This window comes from Sceloporus undulatus, chromosome 3 (genome assembly GCF_019175285.1).
Source record: "Sceloporus undulatus isolate JIND9_A2432 ecotype Alabama chromosome 3, SceUnd_v1.1, whole genome shotgun sequence".
NCBI lineage: Eukaryota > Metazoa > Chordata > Lepidosauria > Squamata > Phrynosomatidae > Sceloporus > Sceloporus undulatus.
In genome coordinates, this window is record NC_056524.1 from 191,491,496 (window position 1) to 191,506,727 (window position 15,232).

At 37.9% G+C, this 15,232-nt stretch overlaps 1 protein-coding gene and 1 non-coding gene across 3 annotated transcripts in view; both read left to right on the plus strand.

Annotated features, from left to right (window-relative positions):
* The window catches only part of CTBP2 (C-terminal binding protein 2), a 276,513-nt gene that overhangs the window by 87,340 nt on the left and 173,941 nt on the right, over window positions 1–15,232 (plus strand). The window lies entirely within an intron of this gene.
* LOC121927386 lies at window positions 692–852 on the plus strand. The gene has a single exon (XR_006103193.1). It is a non-coding gene; the product is annotated as a U1 spliceosomal RNA (small nuclear RNA).

Sequence of the window (15,232 nt, forward strand, 5' to 3'; positions counted from 1 at the left end):
CATTTTATGTCTCAGTTCATGTTATAACATTCTGCATGCAGTAATAAAAGGAAGAGATGCATGGGGATAAGATTAGTTCCAAGTGTCCTTGTGAATATGTATATCTAATGTGAGTTGGAGAGACCTTCTAAGATTCAGACTCTGCTGTTTGCACACAGGTGTGTGTGTGCATGTGCCCATGCCTGTGTGCACATGTGGTGATAAAAGTGCATTTTGTCAGCAGAGCACCTTGTTCTAAACACTTCACAGACAGTTGAACTTGCCACAATCAGGTTTTTTTTTAAAAAAATCAGTTCTAAGGAGAACCCTGGCTTAAAAGAAAAACAAACTACTTTCTGTATGTATGGGTGACTATCTGCATATATCCATACATATAAACACCAGCAAATCTGATTTGGGCAGTTGTTAGCACCTTTCACAACTATGGAGGGGTGTACTGCATGTTTCACTGGCCTTACACCCAACATGCACTCCTATACTTAGAAAACAGAGGCAGAATTGTGGGAGTTGCACCATATTGGTAATGGATAGGAACAGGAGTGCTCCCCTGCTCCCTAGGGATTGTATGAAGTCCTTTACCATCTGTACCATGACACTGACCACAAAGGCTGGTCTGATATGTAAGCTGTGAATTTTTCAGTGTCCTTGGCCTATGTTATTGTGTCAGGACAGGCTTTGAAAGGCCATTCTCATACATACCTCACAAAGGAGACACCTTGATCACGAAGGAGGTTTTTCCAGGGTGAAGCTCATCCATTGCATTCGGGGTGTGCTGACCCTGTGATTTTCCCAAATGCAGGAAACTTGACTGCATAATTTGTGATAGTGGGGACTGTGTCCACATTTTCCCCTGTTAAAATTAATAAAAACAAAATCTCAAAAATGAAAGGCAATTCTCAAACTTAAGGAAAGAATCAGTGTCTCAGTCTTCAATGTCAATGTGCATTTGAGACCGTGAAGTTCAATTGGACTCTCTTTTGAAGGTGTAGTCTAGAGAGCTAAAATTCTGTGCAAGTGAGTTGTGTATGTTTGTTGCTTTCCACTTGGTACTGGTGATGTTTAATGCCCAAGTAAGGTTGGAGGAAATGCTAATATCGTAGAGCCTAGCTTGTTACAAGCTGCCTGTGTTGAATGTTACCAGCCTTCACAGCTCTTCTTACCAGTGGAGGAAAGCCCAACCACCCCTCTCCCTCAGTTTAATAGAACTAATATTTAGCATACATAAGATTTTCAGTTCCCTGTTGGATTTCAAGATAAAAACAAACAAGATAAACTGTGTAATAGATGAAGTCGAAATCCCATGGCAGAAAGTAGTACTTACGGTTTACCTGGATATTTATGGGATTAACACTTTATGTAGCAAATTGTTTATTTTAAGAACATTGGCCTTGTTTTGCAAAACTGACATACTTTGCTTCATTTATTTAGAATAATAAAGTATTAAAGTAATTAAAATAATGCAACTACAGCAGTTCACAGGATGCAACATTTCTACTGTTCTTATTTTCTACCTGGAGTGTCCCAACCCTGCTTTATAAAGTACTGGGACAGTAGTGGTTTTGTGGCATCAAAAGGCTGTGAAAGCACCTGAGCTTTGCTGTTCAGAGAGCTTTGTGGAGGTGAAGAGGAATCAACCTATGGGACTCTTAACAGCTATGTCTGCAGACTCATTGAAGATAAGTAGGATGAAGCTTGAAAGCAGATGCCAGTTTATCGACATAGTATTGCTATTTTAAATAGACTGAGGTATACAAAGCTGCCTTAGTGAGCAGATTGTACTACTAGAGATTAGGTGTTGGAAGAAGCAATAGTGACTCACTCTAGTCTGTTGTAGAGACTTAATTTTGTTATCAGAATAATATTTTGTTCACATCCTTCAATCTGATTTTGCTTAACCCCAGAATATTGAGCACGAGGGGGCAACTGTGTGAGGTCTAGGGGCCAATTTTCCACTACTGATCCACCCCATGGGCTGCGACCCCCCCACTCCATTTCAAAATGATGACTGGAAATACAGGTGGCCCTCCTTATACACAGATTTTTTATACACCGATTCAAGCATCCACAGTTTGAAAATGTTCAAAAAAAAAGTATAAATTTCAAATATCAAACCTTGATTTTCCATTTTTTATAAAGGACACCATTTTGCTATGTAATTATATTTAATGGGACTTGATCATCTACAGATTTTGTTATCCACAGGGAATCTTGGAACCAAACCCCAGTATATAACAAGGGCCCAATGTAATGTCATGTCACTTTTGCCATCATTTTGAAAGCTAAAAAGAGGGAAAATAAGAGATGGAGTAGGGGATCCGAGTGGTTTGGAGCTTTCTTTCTTTTGCATATTTGCATGCATTGGGAGGATTTGGGTGTTATTTTTGGCTGATTGTTGCCTGAAAATTGTGCCATTTTCAGAGAAATTTGGGGGACTTGTGGGTCTCCTCAGGAAGTATAAAAGTAAGCTGAGGAACTGCATGTCACTTGGGAGACACGCTCTCCCCACTCCTGAGACAGAATGCTGCCAGTATTTTAAGATGAACAAAAAACATTGGTGAAATAGTTGAAAGAGTTACAATTATTTGCACATTCTGCTTTGAGGTATGCTATTAAATGCATAAACATATAACAGTGTGAACTGAAGAGAGCAAATGTTGCTTCAGGTGCAGCGCTGAAACAGTTTTGCATTGCTAAAAAGAAAGGTTGGAAATGTAAAATTAATATGGGAGTCTGTTGTAACTGTTTGAAATTGCGCAGTTCATTGAGTACTGTACTTTCTTGCATGTGTTCCTTTAGAAATGCAGTTTGTGCCATTACATACAGATAAAGTTGGTCTACAGCTGGATTTGGCTTTTCTACTTAAGTTAGTATTTCCATTTGAGGGAACAAATTTTCTTAGTCAAAGTATTGTAGGTGTTGGAGTTTTGCCCAATAATCAGAACACTTTTATCATGACATTTTGGCAGCAATATTTCATAATCAGTATTTCAGAGTGCCATAATTATGGAAACGGTTTTTGCCCATGTAAAATGTCTTGCATGACTACCTGTCTAGTCACAATTGTTTGTTTCAGTTTGTGGCACACTGTCATTCAAATAATATATTGAGAACATTCTACCCTCCAAATATGGGATAGACTAGATAAACTTCTAGAGAAGGGAAGCTTTTGGTTATGAACACTGTCGATTTAATAACATCCACATACTCAAATATTAAGATACATTATTTATTTTCTGTATTCTCAGCTGCAGCTAAATAAACCATTCTGTCAGTAAGTAAATGGAATTATGCCGTTCCTCACCAACTGCATGCTCCTGCCAATAAGTATTGTTCCCATGAGAAAAAACATGGGGATGGGACAACTGCTAGTCGACATTAATACCTCTGGTATTGTCAGATTTACTTAAACTATAAACATTGAAGCTAGTCTGCACAAAAGATAGCAAAAACACAATAGCTGAGCCGTATTGCATTTCTGTAAATACATGTTTAGATTATTGTTATAGTTGATAATCTCTAACTAAAAATAATTTTTCTTTAAAACTGGATAGAGGTGGAAAATGTGTCTACCTTACTTGATTCAACTCCCCATTTGCTAAAGTTGTCAGTTGTTTTTTTACACCTGCCATTTACTGTCCTCATCCACAGGCTTGAAGAGACTCAACTAAATGGCACTGCAGTATTTATTTGGCATACTTGTACAATGGATATACTGTCTGTACACAGTCACCGTTTAGAGAGCTGTCATCTTGTGTGTGCTATACAGGTTGTGTCTGCACTGTAGAAATAATGCAGTTTGACATCACTTTAAGCACTGTAGCTCCATCCTATGTAATCCTGGGATTTGTAGTTTCACAAGGTGTTTAACCTTCTTTGTTAAAACATGCTGGTGCCTTACAAAACTTCAAATCCCAGGTTTCTGTAGGATGGAGCCATGGCAGTTACAGTAGGGTCCAACTGTATTATTTCTGCAATATAGATATACCCACAGTCACCTCAAAAGAACTGGCAAAAGCCATTCTTGGTTCTTCAGATCAGCACAAGGGAATTACAAGTTTGTTAGGATGGAGGGAACTACACAGATTGTAATTCCATGCAAAGAGCTGAACTTCTCTCCCTGAAACAGTTAAATTAATTCTGAGCTCTCTATTAATTCAAAAGTTTGTCGAGATTTTTTTTTCAGAGATAGAGCATACAGGTATGCTAATATTGTTGTGGACAGCCTTTTCTTGTTTGCTGACAATGTAAAAATAAAGGAAATCTATTGCAAAAAATGAAACAGTATCCTAAGATGTCATTTTTCCTTTTAAAGAAGAAAAATGACATGCCTAATGGAAGGACTTCTTTCCTCTAATCTTGGATGGTAGGACTTACATTTTAAGGCATTTTTTTCTTAGGGGTGAAGTTTTAATGGTGTGTGTGTGTGTGTGTGTGTGTGTGAAAGAGAGAGAGAGAGAGAGAAGTATGTGTTTCTTTTTGCTTTTGTTCTCTAAAATTGGAAACAAATCTAAGTAGTGAGTAGATATTACATGTTTAAAATGGAAAAATTGATCATGACACCTGCTCAACCTGTAGTAAATCTCAATCCATATACTTTTCCCACTCCAGATTAGGCTGAAACCAAGCTGTTGCCATGACTTCACCAGTCAGCCTTTTTCTTACCTACAATTTTGTATATTTTTGCTTGGTTGAGACCAAAAAAGTCTGACCATGGTATTTGTACTTAGTTTTTCTCTCCAAAAACATTTAAACTGAATCATGTGAGGCAGGTAATATTGGCTCTGAAGACTGGCTCTACAGAGTTTTGTAGAGGAAGCTGCTTTGATGTTAGAGATTTTTTTTAGCCCTTGAGCAGCCTGTAAATTTTGCCATTAGCTAATAAATATCCCTGCCTCCTACTGTGTCTTATGTGGGATCCTGTAGTATTTTTATTGCTAGGGTGATCCCTCTTTTGGTACCATGTGGTGCTACAGCAGGGCCACCAAGGAGAATCCTGCTTTGTGAAGATGAACAGAGAATATGTTCCTCAGAAATGCCATGCTTAATGAGGCTAAGGTTCTGGTATTAAGAGATGTTAATGAGCTGGAGCATATAAACTAACCACAGGAAAAATCCATTTAATGGTAGCAGCCGCAAAAAAAAAGAAAGATGCTGTTAATATAGAAGCTGAATCACAATTTAATGCAGCTGGAGAAATGGCCACCATCTTCCCACTCTGAAGGGATCTCCATCACAGAAAAGCTTGAGAAATAGGATGGAGATATCTGAACTTAATTACTGTAAAGGGTGCTGTTCAGCTCCTTCGAAAAGGCCTGGTTAATTAGGGCTAGGACTGGGGGGGGGGGGACACTGGAAGCTAAGGGTTTGAATCCCCACTCAGCCATGGAAACCCACTGGGTGACCTTGGGCAATTCACACACTCTCAGAGGAAGGCAATGGCAAACCCCCTCTGAACAAATCTTGACAAGAAAATTCAGTGATTGGTTTGCCTTAGGATCACCATAAGTCAGAAACAACTTGAAGGCACAAAACAACAGCAGCAAGCTGTTATTAATACATCTTGTCCTTCAGACTCTACATATAAAGTAGGTTAAATCTGCACTTCCCTGTTTAGTTTCAGTTATTCAGTTCAAGATATTTCATTCTCTTTGCTGTTTTTTTTATTTGCGAGAATAAGGGTACTTACCATTTAGAGGTAACATTTTACCTTTCTTTTGAGTTACATATGTCTGTCAACCTCACATTGTGTTGAAAGTTGAGGGAAAGTTGTGTCAGTACAGTTGAGAATCCTGTTCAGGCATTATGACTAATTGTAGGTTAAACATATCAAGAAGGATTACAGTAACATCCACAAAATGGTGATACCTTTATCTTGACAACCACAATACACAAAATATATGATGCAAGCTTTCAAAGCTCCATAGGCTTCTTCATCAGGTAAAGGTTTTGTGTTCTGTATTGAAATGGTGTGGATGCACACATCAGGAGGGAGAGTATGCTAATCCTGCCTACTCTGTCTAATCATGTTGCTTTTCTCATGTAGAAAGCAACTTTAACAGTTCAGAATGCTAACTTCTGTCTGTGTATTTAACCAACAAGTCATTTCATTTTAATAGTGGTGTGGTCTGTACCTGTCCACAGAATTGACAATGTAAATTTTAAAAGGAAATCTACAGTCTCAACAATTGCCCTCTAACTCATCCTTCTTCAATCTTCTTCTCTTCAGAAGTTTTGGATTACAGTTCCCAGCATTCTTGAACATTTCCTAGATTGGCTCAGATGTGAGGCCCCAAAACCTAGAAGACATCAGACTGGGGAAGGCTGCTGTTAAATAAAAAAGTTACATGATGCAGTTTGTTTTGAAAACAACTCCTGCAAACAAAGAAAGTTGGTGTGACAGCTGAGGAATTCTATCATACAAATTACATCATGCAATTTTTATAATATGATAGTGTTTATGTCTCCTTGTATACAGGAAGGAAGAGAAATGCCTGGTCGCAATGTTTCAATAGGTACAAATTTTGCTGCCACTCAGCTTTCATTGTTATAAGTTCATTCTTTGCAGTCATATAGAAAAAAGTGCCTGTACTGAAGAAAGTCTTATATTAATACTTGGGAAAAACAGGTTCCAGATGTGCAATCTTCCCAACCCTTTTTATTGCCGTATTTCAAATAATGGACCAAACAATGATTGCATATGCTATAAGCATCAGCTTCCGTCCCCTAAACAGTGTAGGTTGCAAAGAAGTATTCTGAAGAGTCACATGATAACACTGCAAATAAATCTCTTAAACTCTAAATAGATCCCCAGTCAGTTATCTTTACTGGACCCAGAGGTTTCAGACAAAGTTGCCTCAGCGTGGTATTGCATCTTAATGAGCATTCAAGGCACATACATATATCACAGGATGAAATCCTACAGTGGGAAGATTATACACATGTTTGGAGGAGCTTTACAGGTGTTGTGACTGAATTGAACACCATCTCCCAGTCAAATTGACTAAAGCAATATGTGTGTGTGTGTGTGTGTGTTTCATTTATTGTTTGGCAACATGTATGGAAGAAGCCAAAAATCAATTTCTTTTTTTCCTCAATAAAGCCCCTTGAGAGTTGGAAGAAAAGACATATCTTTACATGTCTGGAAAACCAATGCAAGCTCTCTGGCCCTGATTTCCATTGCATTTATTTTATCACTAATTTCAACCACAGTTCTCCACCTGTAATACAAATCTAGTTGAAGTATGACGAGGAAACCTGGACAGTATTTTGCCAATCCATGGTTTTTAATGTAGGTAAAATTCGGCTGGCTTTTGGCTAGATTACAAATACTTCTATCTCTGTGATTGCTCAGTGACTATTTCTTAAGACATACTTCTGTCAAAGAAAGTGTCATAAACCCTGCACTCTTCTGAGACACAATCCAGCAGGAGTAAGACGATCTCACTTTACCACTGCACATGCCCACCTGTGCACCTCGAAACCAGCTCCAGAGGGAGAAAGAGAGGGATATTCCATTATACTGGCCCTGTAGTGCTAGTGTCACATTGGATTTGGGCCTAATTGTTTTAAGTACAGGAATGTATTCAGACAGTTGACATTTGTGAAATGATCCAGGATGGTCTGATGCTAGACAAAGCTTCGACCTGAGATAAACAGATATATGGACTGATAACAAGGTCTTGGAGGTATCATACTTTCTCAGTCAGCTGCAATAGAATGGTAATAACTTGGTGCACAAAGTTGTTGCAGAGCATGCTATTTGTAATCATAAATCACTTTATCTTTTGTATTACCATTTATGCCATTAAGCCGAAGGCCATTGAAAGCTCTCAGGTAAATGATGGTATCCTAACCTCAGTTCACTCACCTTTAAAATATGAATAAAAATGTTGAATGTACTTTAAGGAGTTGTAGCCTCAAGTGACATATATACTAATGGCATTTATTGTTAGAATGACCTGAGAATTACCTGTGGCTCAATTGTCACATTAATTTTTATCCATATTTCTGTTGTATGTAAGATTAACAATTCTATGAATATTAACAGAACTAAAAGAAGCTACTGGGTATTTATTATATAGGTTCCTTGGTATATAACTTAAATGATTAAGCTGAACATGACTTCACTGTTGGCTGAAATAGCACTTGATTTAGATAGGTGAATGTCAATCATGTTAAGTGTTTCAGTTAATGTTAGTGTACTTAAGATTAATTTTCCACCACTGATGCTGTGTACTGTTCAAGTCATATCATTGCATATGCCTCAAACCCATCTCCAGAAATTAGAAAAATTATGTGGAGGATCTTACCTCACTTTAAGAGATGCAATTAACATTTTTTGAATATGGATTTAATTTTGCAGGTTTGTGTCATTAAACATAACATTTGACTTGTACAAACCGCTGACAAATCAGGTTTAATTCAAATATCCTTCCTTGGGTGATTCTTGAATCAAAGCACTGCACTTGGCATCCCTTTTGGGCTGAACTGCTTTAGATTTTTATCCATTCAAGGCGAAAATGGTGCTCCCCTTGTAAGTTCTGCAGCCCGGGAAGCCTGACACATGATTGCTGTTTGAGTTATCTGCTCTTAGTAAACAAACTATGGGATAATACCAATTGGACAATTTCAGAAACATTATGAAATGGGCTAATTGTAGGACATAAATGCAATTAATAAGGCCAGATTATTAATTTGTCATTTTCTATATTCCAGTCTACATGCAATTTAATGATCAGTTTGTTGTTGTTGTTGTTTGCTTTCAAGACATTTCTGGCTTACGGCGACCCTAAGGTGACCCTATCATAGGGGTTTGCTTGGCAGGTTTCTTCAAGGGGGATTTGCCATTGTCATCCTCTGAGGCTGAGAGAATGTGACTTGCCCAAGATCATCCAGTGGGTTTCAGTGGCTGAGTGGAAATTTGAACCCTTGTCTTCAGAATCATAGTCCAACACTCAAACTACTACACAACACTGGCTGGCTGAAGCACTCAGATCTGATGGCCTGTATATGAACACCAATAGGCATCATAATTTTGATTATTGCCTTAATGTACTGATCACACTAATAACTGCAATTATGCCTTTTGGTGTCCATATATCAGCTCTGAGTGCTTCAGTCACTCCTGCTGTCTTGGAGGTAAACTGAACAAGTGTAGTTTACATTTTATTCAGTTTTTGTCTGTATGGAAAACACCAGATTTGTTGCTAGTGAAGCTAGAATAGAGTGGAATTAAAAAGTTAGTCTGGTTCAAATTAACCAAGGGAAATTTGTCCTAGTCTTGATATCTCTTTAGATTTAAAACTATGTTTGATTTGGCAAAAAAATGTGCTTTTGATACACAGTATTTGGATACCACTACATCTTTTCAGAAAGGAATTTGTTGCTTTACTGCTTGGGATTTGCACATGAATACATATATATTTTCTTTCGAAAGCTGGAGATTTTAGGACAATAGAAGGAAGAGGTAAAATGCTTGCAGTTTAGAAGTATTTAGTTAATCTTCTGTGATAACTCTTTCCCCACTTACCTACTGGATGTGGATCTGTGTTTGAGGGTAGTCTTCTTCATTGCAGCTGGTAGATTCAAAAGCAGTTTTTCTCATTCTGTTTCCTTTTAAAAGGAAGTAGGAAATGTTTTTTTAGGACAAGTATCTGCATGTGGTAATAACTGCGGTTTGAATTACAGTACTCTGTTTTGCATTGTCTTTTTAATATAACGTCAGTCTTTCATCTTGTTAAGGGCTTACTCTAGATACTGCATTTTCTCAGTTTTGTTCTCTTTATTCCATTCTTGTGTCTGGTCTGTCTGTTTACTGGATGTTAGCATAGTCATCAAAAATAACAGCTGTTGGCAGCAGCTTGAACTCACAGAAGTTATTAGTTGGGTTGCTGTCATTAACTGTTTGGTGACTGGCTACATAAAAGACCCATTCAAAATGGTTGTTGAAAAGAACAACAGATTCATGGCTAAGAATAAACTAGAGAAACTATTTTTACATGGCTGTCTCTCTAATTCTGGTCACAGCACCACCTCTTGTTGGAAGGACAACACTACAGTTAAACCTTTGTATTGTTGCTTTGATGTATCCCATCTTTTGATTTCTTCCTCCAAACGTTTCAGAATCATAAATCTTACACTGATGTATGGGAATTTGGGCTATATTGCTTGTCCCCATCTTCAGTCATAAAGGAGATAAATAAAATTTCATGAGAAACACCCCGGACTGAAAACAAATTGGAAACAGGATGAGTGAGGGAAAATAATGGAATTGATTTTCTGAATGCAGGCCATGTGTAGCTGTGAATGAACTATTGAAGAACGTTGTGGAGTCATTTTAGTGGTAGTTCACAAGAAAAGAAGGAATGATGAACTATACTTGACTGGGATTTGGAACATAAGCAACTCAATCTTTGTTGAATCAGGCTACCTGGAAATTTCATTTCAATTCTGGTTGTCCTAGCTGACTTGGTCTAATTAATCTGTGGGTATGTACATTTTATAACCTCGAGTGAAGAAATTGTCTGGTGCAAGGTATTTGGTATTGCCTTGGCAATGTGCACTCAACTTCTAGAACAGGGATAGGAAAGCATTTTCATCTGTCAAGAGCTATTGACCCATGGGTGGGAAATCAACCAGAGGCCACAAACAATTATAAATTCATTGCATGAATGAATTCCCAGTTTAGTTATATTCTGTGCTCGGAACTGTATCGGAACTGAGGTACACATTTCAGTGTATTGTAAAAACAAGTCAGGTTGGGATCTATTGAACTAATGAGAAATACTATAATTATCCCAGAAAGGGGCAATGGAGGAAGACAGATAACCTGCTCCTTATAGCGGTATATTTTGGCTGGAGCAGGAAAGATTGAGACTGCTGCTAAATGGTGTTTAGAACATCCCTTCAGTTGTACCCAGCCACCTACTTTTTTTTAAAATTGTGAACCATGTTGGGTCCCACATTAGGAGATATATCATAAAATAATAAATTTTCTATGGGAAAGGCTGGCAGGATGGTTCCTCCCCCTAAAGAGGCCAGCATTGGGAGGAGTACTGTGCTCTGTTCAAATTACTTTTTGTTAGTGGATCTTTCAAGTAGAAGAGAATAGGTGTTCCATGGGAATGCAGAGCAGGTGGCTGAAATGAAGCAGAGTACCACATCTGGCCCTGTGTTCTTATTTGCTTTCTCCCTGCCTAACCTCTTCCAGCATTGTATGGATTGGCTACACAAAGCTTGCTTTCATTCTCACAAAACTATTGAGGGGTGTGTGTGTTGTATTGCTCAATTGCTTTGGCCCTTTATTGCATTTTGCTAATTTTATTTCTTATTTAAGAGTTCCTGCAGTTCTAGAAGTCACTAGAGCTTTGTAAGTTCAGCTTAAAAGCCTTTTAAATAGTCATTGGGATATGTAACGATAGAATCAATCTTCTGAGCTATTATTATATCTAGAAAACTGGATTGGATATCCATTCTCATATTTAAAGCAAAATTACTGGCAAGCAGCCATAAGTTCTAAAACACACAGAGAGGTAACCTGTGTAAAAGGTGTTGGTGTCTGTAACAGCATTACCATTTGGTGTGTGATATTTTTCAGTAAATCAGACTCTGCTGGCAACAAAATCACTTCTGAAGAAGGTCTTTTTATCCATTAAACAGCTTCCATTTTCATTCTTTCATTTTCAAGCTTATTCCGTACTGAGTAGGCTACCTACTAATAATGATTAGATCTCTTTAATTGGAGTGTTATAAGCTTCAATTACCAGCTTGTCCACTGATAACTCTGCTTTGGGTGAGTGGGGGGAAATTGGTTAGCGGTAGATTTCGTTTTAAAAATTAAATAGAAACTAAGAGTGTGATGTAAGTCTGAGGCAAATTGAATTAATTTCCTGTTCCACTTCTGCTTAAGGTAGACAGATAAATAGCTGATTTCTTAAAGGCTGTACTCTTTCCTTGAAACTGTTGCTCACAATATCATTGAACATTTTTATTCTCCACCTCACCCCACCCACTACCTTTCAGCCCCTCAGATATAATAATAATCTCTCTGATCTGAGGCCAGTAACAACATACTTATCTGGCAAAAGTCAGATGCAATCCTAAGCTTCCTAGCAACAGAAGCCTACTGCTATCCATCCCTTCAGCGGGGTTCTCAAGTTCAAAGATGCAAGGTTTTTGTTAATAATGGCTGTTTTAATTGTTCCAGTCCCCTCACTGCCAGAGATCCTTGGTGTTGCTTCCGTATTGCCTGTTCTTCCCTTATCAGTAGTGACAGGAAGTACAGCCACATCAGAGGATACTGTCTGGCAATCGGTTCTTCTGTGTTGGCAGTGGAAGGAGCCAGCGGTGGAGGGAGAGCAAAAGGATAATCTTAGAATAATGAATTCTGAGAAAAGCTGTTCATATAGTAGTTTTAACTGTGCAAGACAAGCCCCCTTTGTCTCTGCCTTATGTTCTTTACTTTCCACTTTTTCCATGAGAATTAATGTACTCTGAAAAGGGCATGGGCTCTTGTTCAAAATGTCTCCATATGACATCTCTGGAGAAAAAATTAGCCAATGTGGGACAAAACATTTACAGATAATTTAACCAAGGAATTAGGTTGAATTTCTCCTTGATAGAAAAAAAAATAGGGAAGTTAGGCATAAAAAATGAGTTGTGTGCTTCTGAAAATTTCAAAAGTCAAAAGAAGTTCATGGAATGAATGTCCTTACTATACAGGATATAAATTTATTTATTATGTTACAGGTCATACTTGTATTGTAGACAACAGTATTCCTAGATACCTTTCAGATCAAAACAGTTCAAAATAGAATGCTGTGTCAGTACCACAGACAGGCTCCCACCAAATACAGTTAGAGACCAGCTGTGTTTAAGGGAGGAGCAGGAGCAGAAGAGAAGAGAGTGAAGAATAGAATGCCACTATTTGATTTTTAAGGAACACCAGCAATTTTTAATAGTTGCTGCTGTAGATTTTTATTAGTTGAATATGATGACATATAAAATATGCTGGTTTATTTTAAAATTATCATTATTAAAAGTTATTAACAAAACTTGCAACATAAACAATGTTTTCCATCTAGTTTTATTAAGAGCATAATATATGTTCGGATGTAAGGGCCACATTACAATTAAGTGTGGGATCTGGTTTTAACTTTACTGCTAGGACTATGACAGCCTGCCTTAGAGCATCTTCAACACCTTGCTCCTTGAACAAGGAGCATTGCCCAAGGAGCGTTATTTATGGAAGTGGTGATATATCTAGCACTGATGCTACTTTACAGGCAAAAGAAGTGATTGGGAAGAGTTGGAGGGATGGATGTAGCTAGGATTTTGGTAGATATCCATTCTTTAAATAGCTAGAATTGGAGTTTCTTGGCACTTTTATTCAGCTGAACAGCGGTATTTAATGTAGGTAAAAGCAAACTGGGAATATTCAGCTTGCAATGATAGAATTTATGATAGAGGGGATCTTAGGCAGAAAACGTAGAAAAGACTTTTCATTATGAGATGCTGGAAAGTTATTGCCAGTTGTAGAAAACTGCAGTAGTGTAATTTCTTGTAACTCAATTATGTATATTCATTTCGAGATTCTTTTCTTGTTGTTCAGGTGGGGAAAGAACTATCACACATAGCTCTGAATGTAGTTTCTTTAAAGCTGGAAGAGGCACTCAAATGTTAATTTGCCACCTTTCTCTCCTGGATTCAAGGCAGCTCCCAGAAATAGTAAATTAAAAATGTCTACAATAAATCTGTGGGACTTCCAGAGTTCAAAGTGTGCAGTCAGCCCTCCATACCCAGGGATTCAACCATCCATGGCTTGAAATAAGAGAAACAAAAAATCTTGATTCTGCCTTTTTATATAAAAGACATCTTTTTACTATGCAATGGCATATAATGGGAGTTGAGCAGCCATGGATTTTGATATCCACCAAGAGTGGGGAGTCCTGGAATCAAATCTCAGTGGATACCAAGCATCCACTATATAATGAATAAAAATGCATGGCATGGTTAGACAACAATAGAGTAGAAAGCATTGGGTTTCTATGCAACTGAAATTTGGAACAATTATTGTGGAAGGAACTACTTTGGAAGGAACAAACGATTGAGGAATCTGAATGAGAAAAATTTGACTCATTCTACTGACTTGTAACATCTGGGACAGTTTCTGTCCAAGAGTCTGTGTAACATTTTATGGTGCTCAGTATATCCCAGTGGTTTAATAATACTGTTATTTCATAGAATCATAGTGTTGAAAGAGACCACAAGGGACATCCAGCCCAACCCCCTGCCATGCAGGAACTCTCAATTAAACATACTGTTAAGTGTTAAGTTAGCTGAAACAAAATTATTCAGCTGAATTGCATGCTTTTTTTCAGCCTAGTGAACAGCAACAAAATAACTTCTGTGGTCAAGTTTTAGTTAGAAATGAAGTTCTTTCCTACTGTCACTACAGATCAAGGTGTTTATGATACACAGTCAGAATGGAGATTCAGTAGCTTCAAAACAATTAGGAAATGATGCTGATGTTACCTCGGTGTTATAATGTACTTTACATTTTCATTGTAATAAACTTCTCTGTGGATTGATTTCCATGATCTCTTTTAAAGTGCTTAAATGCAAGGCCCCTTTCATCCTGAACCTGACAAATTAATGTTGCATTGATTTCCCTGGACAGGACTTCCATGTAAATACCCTTCAGGAATGTAATATTAGAGTCTCTCTTGTTCTTTCACATTTGTAACTGACTGCATCCATTTCAAAATAGATTTTCAGGAGATGTCCCATTTCAAAAGTGGTAATGATACGGCCAGCAACAGTCTGTTTATTGTAAAACTGTTGGCATTTATCTCACCATTAGTCTCATCTGCTTAAATACATATGCAGAGGTTCAGCACACAGATAAGACAGAAATTTTCCTGGCACCAGCACCATGTTCTTTATTTCAGACTAATGTTCCTGCTCAGAAAAGTGTTCCAGCTTCCAGGAATGGAAATTCTTCTTTTTTGCCCCCCTGCCTCTATTTATATGGAAGGGGGAGGTTTAGGAGGGTCCTGGGAACTTAAAACAATTGCCTTGGAGGACCACATGCAGCCCCATTTTAGATGATGTTTTGATTACTTCGAATACTGCCACTGCCATCACTGTTGGCCTTTAATATCTATGAGGGTTCCATTCTGGACCCACTTGTGGATGCAAAAAACCACAGAACCCATAGTTTTTAATGACGCCA